Below are 17,780 nucleotides of genomic sequence, written 5' to 3' on the forward strand. Positions count from 1 at the left end.
TCGTGTTTTGTCGTGACACTTTAACGAGCTCAGTAACAAAAACTCGGGATTTTTCATTTTTTAACGAGCTTGAAAAAAGTACCTGAAAGAATGCTCGGGTCATCTTTAGCATGTTTAACGAGTAGCAAGGCACAGCTCAGAATTTTTTCAGTTTAAAGAGCGAGAAAAAAAATTCCTAAAAAGGATGTTCCGTTGGTATTTTTCAGTTTATGAGCTGGAACAAGATAAAAAAAGAGGTGCTTAGAGCATCATTTGCATATATTTAACGAGTGCAAATGATGAAAAACTTGGTGATGTTTTTATTGTTTAAAGAGTGATAAAATATCCCTAAAAGTGCTTTACAGGTTGTGGTATATATGTTTAATGAGCCCTACAACAAAATCTCAGAGATGTTTATATTTTTTAAAGAGCGATAAAATGTCTCAGAAAGTGCTATGTCTATCGTTGCATAGATTTAACAAGCACAACGACAAAAGCTCGGGGATGTTTATATTTTTTAAAGAGCAATAAAATATCCCTAACAATGCTCTAAAAAGACTTGCATGCAGCTTTTACTGCTTTTCATTCCTGAAGTACTTTCATCAAAAGCAGTAAAAAAGCAGCAATTCCTATTATCTGGGTTCATGCATGATAAAAAATCATGTAGAATGGACTATTTCCTCTTTAATGATTTTCAAAAAATCATGTCTCTCAAAGTTATATAAAGAAATGCTTTGAGCTTTCACATGCATCATTTTCACTATTTTGAAGTTTGTGAGAGCTAGTTGGAGCTAAAGAGGAGCAGATTTTCTGTGGACCATTGCAGGAGATCCGGGCAACCATTCAACATGCCGTCAGTCCCAGGTGAGAGCTAAAACCTTGCTCTATGCTTTATTAAACCTTTTTTTATCAGTTTTGTGGGTGGAAATTTGCAGATCTGAGGTGCCCTAGAGCCATGTTTGCGCACTAACGCCCTCCAGCAGGCTAGTAGGGAGTGTTAAACGCTCTGTACAAGCCATTGGAGGGCGTTAATCCTCCCTATGCAGCACTGGGAGGGGTGTTAGGGAAGTAGGGCGCATTTGAAACCCTCATGCATGGATTCCTTAAGTGATTTTGCCCCATTTTAACTGTTTTTAGGGTTATCTTGTGTAGGTTTGAAGCTGAAATGACTCACCTATGGAGAGAACAGGCCCATGACAATGAGGAATTGCTGATTAGAAATGATCCAGCTTGCATACTTGCATTACACCACTGCGGTTTGTTGAAATATGCAAGGCTAGAGCTGATGAAAGGACAGGAGGAGCTACTGATATGGATCATACAGCGCTGGGATGAACACGAGCAAGCGTTCGGGATTGGAGATCAAGAGCTGGAAATTGACCGGGATGACATTTATTTTTTGATTGGTTTGTTATGTCGTGGGGCACATGCAAACCTTATGGTGGCAGGTCAGATCCACGATCTACTTCAGAGCTGGTAGATATATACTGCATCCCTGGGAGTGGACTAGTCAGCAACAGAGTCTCGATAGAGAGGATTCGATCTTGGTCTATGAGGGCAGTTTTATGGTTAATTGTGCGATTGGCGGGGTCGAAAAGTCCCCACGTAGCAACAAAGGCCCAAATTTTGTTTGCCATTGACTGTGTCCAGCCCCAGATGTTCAACTGGTGTGAAGTAGTGCTTCGCCAGTTGAAGGCAGAATTGATAACATGCAAGACCCGTACCCAACACAGTTTTGGGTACAGTACTATCATAGTCTCATTTTTCCTTGAGAGGGTACCTGTCATGCGCCCATGGGTGAGCTTAGGTCCCTTTGATCCGAGGGAGCCGAGGCAGGGTCACTGGTCATCACTTGATCCTCGCACAGGAGGAGGACCACTCTGGCACTTCTTTGACGAAGACTTCTTCCAGTGGCTTCACAGCCAGATTGTGATTGTTGACGACTATGCCTATGAAGGCATGGACTTTATCGGCGACCCAGACTTGATGCTACTGCTCGGGATCAACTGGGGTACTCAAGGTGAGAATAAGTTTGTGATAGTAGTTAAGTATTTTTGTACTTTTGAATGTATATGTAGTGTTTTTTAACGACGAGATAAGAACTAACATGAAACTTTTTATGCTTAACACAGATGTGGCGCCAGTACAACCTGCGGGTGAACCTCGCTATGTGCGATGAGGTGGTTAACTACATGCTGGAGGGGGTGATTCTGATAGTCTTCGCGAGGTTCTGAGGAACCTGGAGGGTTTGCCTATGGGTGTCCCCCCCCCCCTTCCTATGAGGGAGATTCCTGCTCATATGCAGCGACACACGTTGGTGTACCTAAGCGGTTTCTGGTTCCTCTTCGGAGGGTAGCTAGAGCTGTTTTATCTTTTCTGGAGCAATAGGCTCATTTTATCAGGTGTTCTAGTGTAGCCATATGAGCGTTTATAGCTGGGATTTAAGCCATTTTGTACTTAACTCATCCAGGTTTTGGAATATTTTGATGTAAAAAACTGGATTTCGATCTATATATATACAGATAGTTTTGGTATTTTGGTGGTGTAAATGTGTTTTAAAATGTTTTTTGTGACAAATTTATAACTTTAGTAAATGTTTTTACTTCTCATGCATGCTTCTATAACAAATGAGACAAATGCCAATCTAATACATAGTTAGCTAACGAATCAACGACAGTATTTAATTCTTGAGGAACATGCTCATATGTGATTGTGTCAAATCGACATTCCAAGAGGCGTACCCTTAGATAGTTACGTAACAAGGCTGGATTACAGATGTGATAATGGTTTGTCAATTACATAATGACTAGCTAGGAGTCTAACCTGACCACCAGATTGGAGATTCCCCTTGATGACGCTTCCGTGAGAAGCGAAACGACGGACATGTACTCAGCAATGTTGTTGGTGGTAGTACCAAGAAAGACCCCCCCAGAGCAAAATAGTTCCGACTCGGGTGTATAGATGACCCAAGCAGTTGATGCAATGTGCCGTGTGTGACAACTAGCATCATCCGCGTATCCTACATATGCTAGGGGCAATGATGACATCTGCATTGCGAATAGAATGTATGAGACAAGTACTCCACTAAATAACAAAATAATCAGATCACATCAAAAAAGGGATGCAAAACTTATGAATACATAAAATTACAAAGCACCTACCCAGCATGACACTAGGCAGAATACTTTTTCAGATAAAGCTTGTATGTGGGCTCCTTGAGTGGGATTCTGTCCTAGTCCTGTAGTTCATATGCCCCTGAGGGGAGGACTTTAGTTATGACATAGGGACCTAGCCAAATGGGTCGAAGCGTGCATGCCTCCAAGAGATTATCTTTTGGATGATAGAGTGATACGAAATCACCCTCTTGGAAAGAAGAAAACCTAACTGCTTGTGCAAATATAGCTTGTACCCACTCCTTGTGAGCTGCGAGTGCTAAATTGGCAGCTCTACAGGTTTTATCCAGTTGTTTGAGGTATAGTAGGTGTTCTTCTTTGGCCGTAGGGCCGGGCATGGGTTCAACGGCTATATCGAGGGAAGGAAGTGGCCACCCATTCCGTTTTGCCTCGTTGTAAAGTTGGATCTCATGCACGACAAACGATGGGTTAAAGTCAGGCATTTCCTCCTGAGACCAAACAAATTCTTCATGGAATTCCTCATGTAGGCAGGTGGAGCTTGCAATTTCCCCAGGACTGCAATCTGCGTTCATTTGGGTATCTTCCATGGTGCCTGTTGCGACTGAAATATCTTTGGTCATTGACCTAGAAGTGTCGTCCATATTTTCTTCCAACTGATAAGTTTGGATTCTTGTATAGGGTGGGGAAATGATTTCATTTGTGTCAGAGGACAGGACTTGAAGAGGCATCATGTCTGAATTAGATGTCGAATGCCAATCCTCCCAATGTTTCTCTCCAAAACTCATGATTTCTCTAACGGCTTCGTCCATTGAGGAGATTTGATCGCATGGATCTAAAGGAAGAGTAGTTATGGGAAGGGGGGTGGTACCATCGGCGATAGCCGACTTGACCGAAGATGTGGATGCAAATTGAATGCCTTGTTAGGCCAATTCAGCTGATGACAGCGACATCTGGTCTCCGAATGTGTCAAGGTCTGAAGGTGCCATTGGGATCCAGATATCGGTCAGTTCATGAGGAATTGATAAAAGCATGTTGACCGATTGTGGAACCTGTGGTAGTCGTAGAGGAAAACAACCCATCATGGAGGAAGCCTTCAACAGACCAGTACCTATACTGACAAAATTGTTAGTTGCACCTCCTACTATGGGTACGGAGCCATTTGGTAATGGTGAATAACCAGAGGTGCAGAAAGACAACTGATCCACTGTAATGACCTTTCGATCCAATGGAAATAGGATGATATGAAAGACAGTGGATACGATGGTCATCATGGCATATGTCCAACTGCGACCTAGCAACAGATTATAGTCAAGTTTCCTGTCTACGACTTCTACATCCACCATTACTGTTTTCCCAGCCAAAGTGATGGGAAAACTAGCTAAGTATCCTTTTGGGACAAAGGTGTGGCCATCAAAAGCTTTAAGGGAGTTCGACGACGGGGAGAGGGTTGGAGAACCCAAGGCAAGCCAACATGAAGCCGACATGATGCAGGTTGAAGCACCTTCGTCTATGACAGTTTGGTGTATACCTTTACCTTTCAAAGTGATATGCAACTAAAATGCAAGTTGGTGGGAAAGGGGAGGTTTACACTTGTCCATGTTGAAAATAGCAAGCATGGAATCCGCAGAGTCAATACCCCCGATAGCCGAAAGCAAAGATTTCCTTTGGCTAGGACATGTTTGTAATACTTCGAGCGCCGACATTGCCAACGACGCTTGCGCCAAATCCTCTATGATGTTGTAGTGTTGGGGGGCACGTGTAGATGTGTGGTGCGTTGTGCGTTGAAGTGCCCCCTTGGGGGGTCGAATTACAAAGTCCTCCACCAGCCTTTTGATTCGCAAATCGTTGGGCGGCGATGCGTTTTGACCTGTGAATGATTCTGCTGCCAGAGCGACAGGAGCTTCATAAGATTTGGCTCTTGTGGTTAGTGCTACCATTTCAAATGTGTAAACGGTAGAACTTCCTTCACCAGCTGAAGGTTGTTGAAAACTGTCGCTGCCCCTTGACGTGGGTGGCGGTTGGTTGGCAATGAGATGTTGCTGATGTTGATTAGGAAAAGGATTTCTAAGGATCGCAGGTGTCTTACCAGAATCTTTCTTGGTAAGGTAATCCGTGCATTCTTGAAGACATGAGCAATGCCAAGTTACATGATCTTCAAGACAGAGTTTGCATGAATAGTTGGTGCCTTTATCCTTTTCCGCATCAGTAGGTGTAGCGGCCTTCTGTTTCGGGTTGGTCTGCTTAGATGACTGCTCCTTAGAAGGAGTGGTCTTGTTTTGTTTCTTCTTGTTCTTGCTACTGGATTACTGTGTAGACTGCATAGAGTTAATCGCAGTGGCGGGAAGAGCAGTTGTTTTGGTAGAGGGTTCTACTGCCAGCTTGGCAACGGACCCACTGAGTTGTTTTATAGCACCTACGAAGGTTGCGCCGACGATCCTGTCGGCATGCGCTCTAGGGCGCTGAGTGGTGGGCGGATTGGGGTTACCGAGAGCATAGGGGATAATGTCGTAGAGAGTGCCAAACTGTGAATAAACTAAATCCAAGTGCTGGGCATGACGTATGGATTGGTCCTCTGTGACTGCACCACCTAGAGTGACATCTCTAGTGATTTGCGGGAGCAATGACTTACAGAACCAATCTGTTAAGAGAAAGTCAGGGATGGGAGCTTTGACTAACCTCCACCTACGTCTCCATTCATGGATATGATTGGAGATGTGGGTGGCAATATCCTGACGAAACAAAGTAAGGAGTTTCGTCCCTGTCTCATAACAGATAGGTAACTGAAAGTGCTTTAGGAACTCCATCACTAAAGCATCAAAGGTATTCACTGACACACGTGGTAACTCAATATACCACTTTCCAGCATTTCCAGTGAGGGTGCGGGGAAAAAGACACAACTGGACACTGTCATCCACCATGGAGTTAGAAACACACCATAGATGGTAGGTGGTGACATGAGTGCCTGGATCCTCCCCTTGCTTTTTGTTGAACTTAGGAATATCCACCGGTATTTTATGCAAGATCGGTGGCCATTGTAGGTTATGGTATATGGGGTCGTTTGTCAACTTGTATAAGTTGGGGATATCCAGTGTTGCCAAAAAAGGAAAATTGTTGGGTGCCCCCGACTCGAACCATGGTGATGATGGATGACCTAAGGAGCTCTGCGCTCCTCCCATCGTTTGGTTCCCCATGGTGTACATGGGCTGCATGGTGTAGCAGTTGCTTTGCGGTACGGTGTTGTAAAGTGGATTCCCATGAGGATTTTGATACTGGGGTATGAAGTTGCCCCCAGTATAAGTGGTGCCCCCTTGACTCATCTGAGTTTGTGAGTAGGGTGCCCCCATGGATTGGGTGGGGATCCCTTGTGGATTCCCAACTGACACAGAACTAACCATATGGCTTTGATTGACAGAGGGTACACTCATGTCAATCAGCGACTATCCATGCATGCCTGAGAACGACGGGGGAACTGTGAGATTCCCTGCTGACATGTGCATATTGGGAACCGCCCCAGATATCTGAATCTAGGGGTTAGAACCATACATTGGCGGCCGACCTTGGTGTCGGTAAACTAGAACCGCGCCCATAGTGCCACATTGAGTGTTATATGGAGCACTATATGTGGCACTAGTCGAAGGTATGCTTTGGCGCACCATAGGAGTGGGACCTGGCATCTGCTAGGTTCCACTTATAGAGGGTGTTATGTGAGTTGTAGTACCTGGGACGAATGGGATTGTGGGGTTCCACATTACCGGTGTTGTGATGACCATCGACTGGGGGAGTGGTAGAGGACTCACAGTGTCTCTATAATTCCACAACCCTTGAGGTGTCGACTAAATAGATGGGAGAGTTCCTCCCACTGAAGAGTGAAGTACATGTACCACGAGAGCAATGACAAGATCTGACATATTTGTAAGCGGAGTGTTAAAATGACGAAGAAATCCTTCCGTGAAGAAATCCTCCAACAAACTAGAATCGTCGGTCATCCAAAAAGATCCTATGTGTGATTTAGGAGATTGATTCCTCAAAGATGAGGAGTCCGAGTCAGTGGAATTCGGCGGATCCTCCACAATGAGTGGAGGAATTCCTAACAACTGTCTGGATTAACGATGAGGGCCAGATATCGCCACAATGACTGGTAAGTTTTATCAGATAAATTTTAAGGTGATATTCTTAAAGTCTAAAAACAGATAGCACTTAGGTACCTAAAAAGAAAAAATACACTAAATATGACAATCAGAAAATAGAGGGAAATTACCTTGTCGGATAAATATCGATTACTAGAGATAAAACCCAGTCTCTCAATGAGTAACAGAGAAGGTTGGCCAAATGTACGGTTACGCTTACTTTTGAGCTTCACCCGAACCTCAGATTGAGGGGCCAAGTACTCTCGTGAAGACGAGCACCCTCCCAAAACTGAAGACAAAGTAGGTCCGTCCGTTTGAAGTACCAAGACAGCCCGTCCCAGTCACCTTAGGTAAGTACCTAGAAGTATTTTCCACTAGAGATACCTCAAATCACAGACATTACCAAGAGGGACATAGTCGTAGACAGCACGTTGTGTGGGTAGGATACCTGAGTCCCCAACTCAGTTCCGAAATCCCTGAAGGGACCCCCGTTACACAGAATGCCCAAAGGAGTTGTAAAAGAAGGCGGGCTACCTTCGATTACAGTCCGATGTTGTCTCGTATTTAGCTCCATTGTGAGTGGAGTGGTCCCGATAATATGAGTGCAGAAGGATTTTTCACTCATTAATGACACTAGTTTGATTTTCAACCTTGGGTAGTTGACTCACTCTCTTATCCCAAGGTCCTAATCTATCTAATGTTGGTTTGCTCTAAAAAGAGTAACTGATTGTTTTTAGTGTAAATTTTAGTGTACTTTCTTATTTGTCTTCGGAGGGGGTGTTGATGTATGAATATGATGAGACTCTCGACTCAATAAACCATGCAGAACAATGCTTTGAAAAAAAAAAATTCAATTTCTTATGCAAACAAGTCTTATTCTACACATGTATTATTTCACATATTCATGTATTCGTCAGTGCATCTAAAGCCATTCAACACTTTGCATAACTGAAAGTTTCTTTTCTCAATATTCCCTAACAACTATTGAACCAAAACAAAGTAGCCTACAACTATTTTGACAGAAGGAGATGTACAGTTTATTAGCTTTTATTTCAACAAAAATTTCTTTTATGAGAGAAAAACTAAAGCATTTTCTTAAAAAATAAATTTTAAGACACCAAATTTGTTAGCATGATACTATTGCAGATCTTAATTTAGCCCCTGAGACAAGTTCCCCCCCCTTTTGGTCCACAAAATCTCTTGAAAAACATGGAAATGGGAGACTAACGCTTTGTCTATGTGTAAACAGAGCTTTATTTTGGCCACTAACGCTCCCTGTGCATAGTCAAAGAGCTTTATAAAGCTCTAAATAGACCAGAAACCTGCATTAGTGAGGGAAAGAGCTCAAAAAGTGGGCTTTTGGGATCAGTTTCTGAAAAGAATGCAACTTTGCAGGATGCAACAAGTTAGATGGTGGATCAGAGAAGGATATGAAGAAGCGGGAAGCTCATAGAAGAGAGAAGAGATCTAAGAGGAGTCCGGATAACTGGGAACTAAATGTATAGTCCCCAGTGGAGTCGCCAATTCTGCTATGGGGTAAAATACACGAGATGAAAACTACCCTCGAAAGTCTTCCGAGGACTTCCGACAGACCGTAAGGTTATCTGCAAAAGGTACCTGTTACACACATGTTCATCTATCCAACATATATTGATAGGATATGGAGAAAGGATCACCTTTGGTTCTTTCTAGATTCGCTTGGGGATCTCCGTGTGGTAAGAAGAACTCCTCCTAATCGGCTCCAAGAAGATTCCTGCATAAAAGAACAAAGCAAACCAATCACAGCATATTCTTTTGACAAGTAATGTAAGAATCTGTAACAAACATGTATAAATGTGTAACTTATCTACTCAACACAACAAGCATCAGAATGAACAAATAAATGCACAATATCACCAACACTTTGAGTAGGGAACACAACTGCAGTCCTTTATTTAGAATAGAAGAGTGATTACAACAACTCTGTTGTATCAACCTTCATTATCCCTTCTTCCTCTCTCTCTCTCCTTCTTTCAGCTAGCTCTTTCAAGAATATGACAATATCACAATAGCACCATGTACTATCCTTCTAAATGCTCTGACCTTTTTGCAATGGCCCTCTCATTGCTTATATAGCAATCGAATTAGGGTTGCCCAACTCCACCTGTAGTTCATTTGGGCAAAAACCATGAACCTGCCTTGTTTACCAGCTTTTTCCCATTTTCCTCTGTTCCCGGAATAGAATTTCTCCAAATATCTTGATTTTTGGAGTTTCCCTACTTTTCTTGCACAAATTTAGGGAAATAATATCTAGATATTTAATGGCAGATTCATTGGCATAACCTCTTGAACATCACTTAAGTTCACTAACGCTCCCCCTGGTCTAACAACAAGAGTTAGCAGGTTGACTAACGCTCCTTTATGCTTGTAAACAAGCTTTATAAAGCAGGTTGTCAGTGTACAGAGAGCGTTAGTGTGGATTCTGGGACTACAACTGTGGTCATTTATTCAGTCATCTTGTCTTTCTCCTCTGAGTTGATTAGGAGGTCAATTTGTCCTATAACACAGTTCTGGCCCTCTTCATATTGAACGACCCAGCACCGAGTTTGTCATTAGACCTCCTACTAAGGGAGTTCTCTGGAAATCTTCCTATAACCCTAATGCTCATGTCGCGCAACACTATAGTATTGTTGAAGACTTAGCTCAAGCTCCTTCAACTATGTCTGCCTTGGAAGTTCTCTAGAGTTGCCCCCCTAATGGAAGTCTCTGTTATCCGCCATTGGTGGCATTGATCTAGTCAATTCGGAGTTAATTACATTCTATCTTGAAAACCATGTGCTGTGATTGCCTCATCAAATTGCTTTTCTCATTCAAGTCATCATTAACTCAAAGAATATTCATTGTACTGTTATCGATGAGGGCACCTCAACTTGCATCATGTCTGTTGCTTGTTAGAAGGCCATCGGCTCCCCGTCTTTGAGTCAATCTCCTAAGACCTTGGAAGCCTTTGATGGAAGAGATTCTCATCCATTTGGTATTCTCCTGCAATTGCCTATCACCCTAGAAGGGAAGACAGTCGACGTTAAATTCGAAGTTGTTGACGTTAATCTGACTTACAACCTTTTGTTGGGGCAAAGCTGCACATATGCTATGCATGCCGTGGCTTAGTCATTATTTCATGTAATTTTTTTTCCTCATCGAGGGAATATTGTCACGGTCGATCAACTGCCCTTCTTTGCTTCGTCTTCCTTGGATGGCAATGTTCCATTTGTGGAGCATACCAATATTCCCTATGAGAGTGTGGGTGCTGGACTCTTCAAAGATCCTACCCTTATGGGTGTTTTTTCACTCTCACCTCCTAAAGTCGCCTCAATTAATATGATCTCTATCAATCCTAAACCCTGGGTGATTCTCCCCGTTGATCAGGCAGATTCATGGGGTGAAGTTATATCGTTGTAGTGCTAACTATGTTGAAATCGTTTTGGTTTCATCTTCTGATTCTGCTCTTTCGACCAGATCTCTTGACACGTATGTGAAATCTCCTTGGTTTGGAAATATTGCTTCTCCAGATCCATTACAAGAGACATTTCCTTCTGATGAGGCAATCCTTGATACTATGTCTTTTAAGGATCCTCCTTCGCTCGATCATCACCATCGTTCCTCGTTTCTTCCAAGCCATGGGGCCATGACTGTCTGTCTAGGTAAGTTTGCTTCCTGTGTTTCTTCTCAGCCTCTTCAGATGCCTATCTTGATTCATGAGGTTTTTACTTAGGGGAATATGAGGAATATTACGCAAACCATACCCATCGACATCTCTGTTAATCCAGGGATTGTTGAAAATATTCACATTGGAGTTACTTGTTCTCCTGAGGAGATCCAGCTTTACACCAACCTTTTTCGAGAGTTCCACGACATTTTCACCTGGTCATATGAAGAAATGCCTGGTATTGATCCAATTATTGTGGTACACGAGATACCTACGTACCCTAGTGCAAAGCCAGTTAAACAACATTTATGCCCTGTGCACCAAAGACAATCCACGGCCATTAAAGGAGAAGTTGAAAAAATTCTCAAGGCAGGGTTTATTTATCCCATCCCACTGACGGACTGGGTATCTAACATTGTTCCTATGACCAAAAAGCAGGGCACTATTAGGGTTTGTGTTGATTATCATGACATTAATCGCGGATGTCTGAAACATAACTATCCTACTCCCTTTATTGACCAATTTATCGACGACTGTGATACGAGTGAGATATTATCTTTTATGGATGGCTTCTTTGGTTACAACCAGATCAATATTTCACCTACTGATCAGCACAAAACCTCCTTCATCTATTCGTGGGGTATTTTTGCTTAAAAAAAACTCCCTTTCGGCCTGAAGAATGCCGATGCCACATTCTAGCGAGCAATGTCCTATGATTTTCATGACATCTAACACATTGTTCAGCCTTATCTAGATGATCTTCTGGCTCATTTAGCTAAATGCACTGACCATCCTAACCACCTCTGCCAGATTTTTCTTTGTTGTAGACATTACTGTATTCGTCTCAATCTGCATAAGTGTGTCTTTTGCGTCGAATCTCATAGATTTCTTGGGTTTGTTTTTTCTAAAGAGGGCATTCGTCTCGATCCCCTCAAGGTTGAAACTATTCTGAAACTCCTGCCTCCTGCTTCTTTACATTAGTTGCAGAGTTTCCAAGGGAAGGCCAATTTCCTACGTTGTTTTATCCCTAACTATGCCGAGATTGCTAAAGGTTACACGCGTCTCCTTAAGCGTGACACTCCATTTATTTGGGATGACATCGCTCAAAGTTCATTCAAGAAACTCAAGACACTTCTTGTTTCTGCTCCCTTGTTGCGTCCACACGACTATCATCATGATTATTCGCTTTATCTAGCTGCCGCTGATAGTACTATTGGTATGGTTTTGGTTCAAGATGATGACAATGGTTCCAAGCACGCTATCTATTTTCTTAGTTGCAACCTTCTTGACACCGAGAATCATTATGCTTACGTCAAGAAGCTTGCCTTGGCAGTTGTTAAAGCTGTCCAATGCTTTCGTCATTATATTTTGTTGCACACAAGGAGCGTGATTTCAGATTGCAACCCGATGACATACATTTTGTCACGTCAATTGCTGGGGGGAAATACTTGAAATGGATTGCTATCCTTCAGGAGTTTGATTTGGAATTTACCACTGCCAAGTCTAAGAAGTCACTGGTCTTCGCTGAGTTCATTTTCTCATTACCATCTGCTTTCACTCCCTCTCGGATAGAGGACTGCATTCCGGACGACACACTCTTCTTGATCAGTACCCTCGATCCCTGGTACAGTGACATTATTTTTTACCTCCAGATGTCTTCATTTCGCCCTGATTTGTCTAAGGATGCTCAGTGACACATTCGCCACCATTCTCAACCCTATCGTATTGTTGGAGACACTTTATACTGTCTCAGTGTTGATTTAGTTCTTCGTCACCTACTTTCGAGGAAGCTGAAAAAGTCTTGAATGACTGCCACTCTAGTGCCTGTGGCAGTCATATGTCTAGTTATGCTACTACCCAAAAGATTGTTCGTTTTGGTTACTTTTGGCCCTCCATTTTCAAGGATTGTGTTCTAACTGTTCGTTCCTGTCACACTTGTCAAATTTACCAATGGAAGATGTGTGCGCCACCTTCCCTCTTGCATCCTGTCATTACCGTCGGCCCTTTTGCTAAATGGGGCATTGATTTATGACTTGCAACCCTCACTCAGCTGGGGGGCATGGGTATATCATCATTGCCATCGATTATTTTACGAAGTGGGTTGAAGAAATACCTACATTGTCTAACGATGGTAAGAAAGCTGCACAATTCATGTTCAATTATGTGATTACCCGGTTCAAAGTCCCTTAGGCTATAGTCACTGACCATGGTTCCCATTTCCATGGTTATATGATGACTGAGTTGACAACCCAGTTAGGCTCACGTCATGATAGTTCGATGCCTTATTACCCTCAGGCCAATGGCCAAGTAAAAGCAGTAAACAAAGTATTGGTTACCATAGTTCAGTGTACCATTGGAATGCACAAGTCCAATTGTCATTTGATGTTGTTTTCCACCCTATGGGCCTACTGTACCTCGATTAAGGATGTGATCGAATTCACACCATTTCAACTTGTTTATGTTCTGGAAGCTACCCTCCCAATTGAATGCGAAATCCCTTCTCTCAAATTAGTTGTCGAATTGCTCCCGAATACTACTCTAGTGGAAGAACGCCTTCTTTATCTAGAACAGCTTGACGAGACTCGTTGACTTGCTTCTTTAGTCATTGAAGCACAAAAGAAGAGATTCAAAACTCACTTCGATTACACAGTCAACCCACGTTCCTTCACGGAGGGAGATTTAGTCCTGCTATATGATCAAGCTAATGACAAGCTAGGGGTAGGAAAATTTGAACCCATGTGGCATGGGCCCTATATCATCAAACGTGTGTTGCAAAAAGGGGCTTATGAGCTAATTGATAATGAAGGTAACCCTTTAGATAAGCCCCGGAATGGGCTTTATCTTAAGGAATACTATGCATGAGTCTTGCATGCATTACTTTGTACATAAGTGTGTTTTTCATTTTGTATGTGTTTTCTTGGTGTGTAAGAGTTTGCCGCTTATTGTGTCCTTTTTGCTTCTTATGCAGATGTTTATCGCACCTTATGTCAGTTTTGCTGATGGTCCCTGTCGCAGTACTTGGAATCTTTCCTCCACGGCATGGGTTATCTACGATCCTCACGATGAGTTGGTGGATCTTCAAGGTGTTTGTCTAGGATGTACCACAAACAATGTCGTTGAATATAGTGCAATCATTGAATTACTAGATAAGGTTGTCGTCCTCAATATTCGTGCATTGATTGTGAATCTAGATTCCCAGCTTATTGTTCTGCAATTCAACGGGTGCTATTCCATCAGAAATCTTCAAATTTTAAGGTTGTATTTACGTGTTCATTTACTGGAAAGGAATTTTGATTATATTACATATCGACACATTCCTAGAAGACTAAATACATTAACTGATGCATTGGCAAATCATGTATTAGATAGACATTTGCGACATTTATGAAAGTAAATCATTAAAGACATAATAAGTCATATAGAAAAAAACATAGGTGTGTGTATATATATATAGATATATATGTATGTATATCAGTGTTGCACATCACAGTGCTCAAAAAATATGTGTTCGGTAACATCACAAGACAGCATGTCTTTCAAAAATTGCAAAAATTAAACCTAGGATTCTAATCTGCGTAGTGCTTGTTATAGACATATTTGGGCACTTCAACCCCAATATTATATGTCGATAAAATAGGGCTCTTTAACCCCTAAAAGTGTTGTTTCATACCCTAAAATATCATGGTCAACTGATTACATCATTCCGCAAAAGTTCCACCTAAAAAACCATCCAGAACTGGCCAAAATAGGACCATGCTAACTGCTCCACTGTCAGGGTGCAATGCATACTGACTCCTACACTAGCCAGGTGTGATGCATACTGATGAGGCCTTCTATAGGGTGCAATGGGTGAGGATGGACAAATGTCCAAGACAATTTGCTAAGTGGATGCTCATGGAATCTTCTAGAAACTTCTCCTATGACACTTGCCTCTCTGAATTCTCCCAGGGATGAGTAAGAGATCCATGAAATCTCCAAGTGGAACCAAATGTAAAAAGTGGAATGACACTAATCAAAAACCCAGAGATGACTCACACCCTTGCATACATCTATAAATGGATCCCTCATCTGAGAGATCTAGAGGTTGGAATTTTGTAATTTGTAAGGAAGTGCTGATAGTTTGTGTCTGAGAAATAGCATTGTATTGTTGGGTGATCTTGCTTTTCATGAGGTGAAGAGGACTCTGATGTTGGGAGGATGATGCTGGATCAGACAGTTGGGTTGTAATTATCCCTTCTATTTGAATAAAGTTCTTTGAGTTTTCCTCCATACAATTGTGTATTTGTGAATGTTGTTATTTTTGAATGCCATTGTATGTTCATTGTATTTCCTATGTTGCAATGCTTATGATATAATAGATCAAGATGATTTGATGGTGTTTTGTTACTGCGTTTCTACAAGTACTCTCCAAGCGGGATAAGTACAAAGAGGAGTTGCAAGCTCTGTCAAGGGGAGAGAGATCAAGCAAGGAGTTAAGCGGAAGATCCAGGTTGGTTCCTTTGCCTCTCTCTTATCTATCATACATAGAGGAAATTGCAAATTGCTTTAAACTGTTTGTTTCTAGGGTAGCTGCCAATCCTAGAGGGCTAGTCGATTGAAAAGACACTAGTTTTCCCAGAAACAAAATGGTGACTCCACTGGGGATCGAATAGATGTTTGTTTGTTGTTGTTGTTTGTTTTATAAACTATAGATGGAGCCTGAAGTTAGCCAGATAGCCTTCGAACTGCTCTTGCTCTGCAATTGCATAGTAGATGAATGTTGCTTCAGTCAACCTTTGGTTTGATTTATGAGTTGAACAATTGACTTAAAAGCATTCTAGATGCCCTTTTTGGTAGCTCAATAACCTCTCAAGATCATACCTCTATACTTTGCTCTTTACTGTCTATCATAGCTCAGCTTAACTCACTGAAATCAACTGCAAATTTGAGCCAAAACCCATCTCAGTTGCGCTCCCTGGCCCATCGCACTGTCTGTCACTGTCTACCAGTATGCATCGCACCTCCCGAGTCTGAAAAGTGCGATGCATCCTTATTTCTGTGAAGCCCAGGTGTGATGACTGACTGAGCCTATTTCCCTTCTTGAAATTTGGGGTTTTTGTCCTTGTTTTCAGCTCTGTTTAGTTGTTTTGCTGCTTATGAACAGTACCTCATTATTGAAGCCTCCTTGCATCAGATAGATCAGCCTCCATTGATTAGGATTAGTAAATGTTTTTATGTATTTTTCCATCATTTACGATCCTTTGTCGAAAAGTTGCTTAAATAGATCTGTCGTTTTGGTGCAAAAAGTGTCGTAACTATCATTTTGTGTCAAAAAAAGAAGTGTCATTGAGTCTTCCTTCCTTGGATAATCGATTGAACTTTTTTTCATGTATTTGATTTGATTTATTGATATTTGAAGTGTCAAAAGCATTTTCTATTCGAAATTGAAAAGTGTCGTTTAGTCTTCCTTTCTATTTTGAAAAAGAAATTGTCGAAATTTTGCTTTGAGTAAAAATATTTCAGATCTTTACTACATTTAGTTTTCTTTTTTCGAATTTTCACATTAAAGAGAATGAAAACAAATACATGCATTTGCATTTTCATTTAGTTTGTGTGCAAAAAATGATTTAGGAAAATTGCATTTAGTGTGTGGTGTTTGCTCTTTGTTTGAAAGAATCGTAATCTTCTTTCCTTAGTAGCTAGGATTTTCATTGATCAAAATAAACAATGATTGTTTATCATTCTAGATTGCATTTTTAGGAATTTTAAATCTACATCACGTGGTGAACCATTGAAAGGCAAACTTTTAAACAAGATCAACTCTAAAATAAATTTCAATGAACTTAACAACGCTTTGGAACTTAATGCAACACATCTACAGGTCTAGGCTAGAGACGTGTTTCGGCGTCGTAAAATCTAGTAACTATCATTTTCATTGAAGGTTGGGTGATTCCTTCTCCTTGATACGACAAGTGCTAGCACGGACTTGTGCTCCCCGTACCATCGCGTATATATTGGGAGACCACAATAGGCTTATATCCTTTATCCATAGGAATCTGTGTCTTCCGCCCTATCGATCGCAATGCACTGAACACAGCATTTAGGAAGATTGACTGTCGTACATAAGTCCTTGGTAATTTCTCTTTAATTTATCACCAAGGTGTATTTTGCAGTTTTGTGATTGGTTTGGTAATCCCTCTGTCTAGATTTCTAGAGTAGTCACTTTCATTCCTTTTCGACTCTTTAAAAGAAAAGGTCCATCTGAGAACTTGTCACTTCAGGCTCATTAAAAATCGAAGGGGACTAGAGTCATCTTTAGCTTTTTCTTGACTCTTAAAAATTGAAAAAGCAAAGTTGTGTCAAAGCGTCATTAAAATTTATTAAATTCAGAATAACATCCCTGTTTCCTTCGTTGATCTTAGGTTGAGATAATGGAGTCCACCAATCATGGAATCCCTTTTGAGGGGAATCCTAGTCCTTTTACATCTTGGGGAAATATTGGTGCTCCTCATATGGCCACTTTTTCCCTTCCGGGACTTACCATTGGCCTGCCAGTATGGCTGTTCTCGACCTCTGTGGTTCAAAATAACGTGATTCCTCAGCAATCGAATTAGCATCCAGTTGATACTAAAGTTGACCCTTCGCCTTCTTCTTCGTTTGTTTCTCCATCCCCTTCTTCCTCTTCGCTTGGTGAAAGTAGTGATTCTAATAACCAGATGGCTAAGAAGAAGAAGAAAGGTAAGGAGAAGAAGAAGAAGCCAATTCAGCAAGGGGGCAACCAAGCAACCATAGATTTGGATGCATTAGCTTGTAAAAATCCACACATTAAATCTCCTAAACCCAGATTTCCATGCATAATCTATAAAGGAGACCATT

This window comes from Pinus tabuliformis, chromosome 8, assembly GCF_031772625.1.
Source record: "Pinus tabuliformis cultivar Carrire ecotype Pingquan chromosome 8, CPIR1, whole genome shotgun sequence".
Classification (NCBI taxonomy): Eukaryota; Viridiplantae; Streptophyta; class Pinopsida; order Pinales; family Pinaceae; genus Pinus; species Pinus tabuliformis.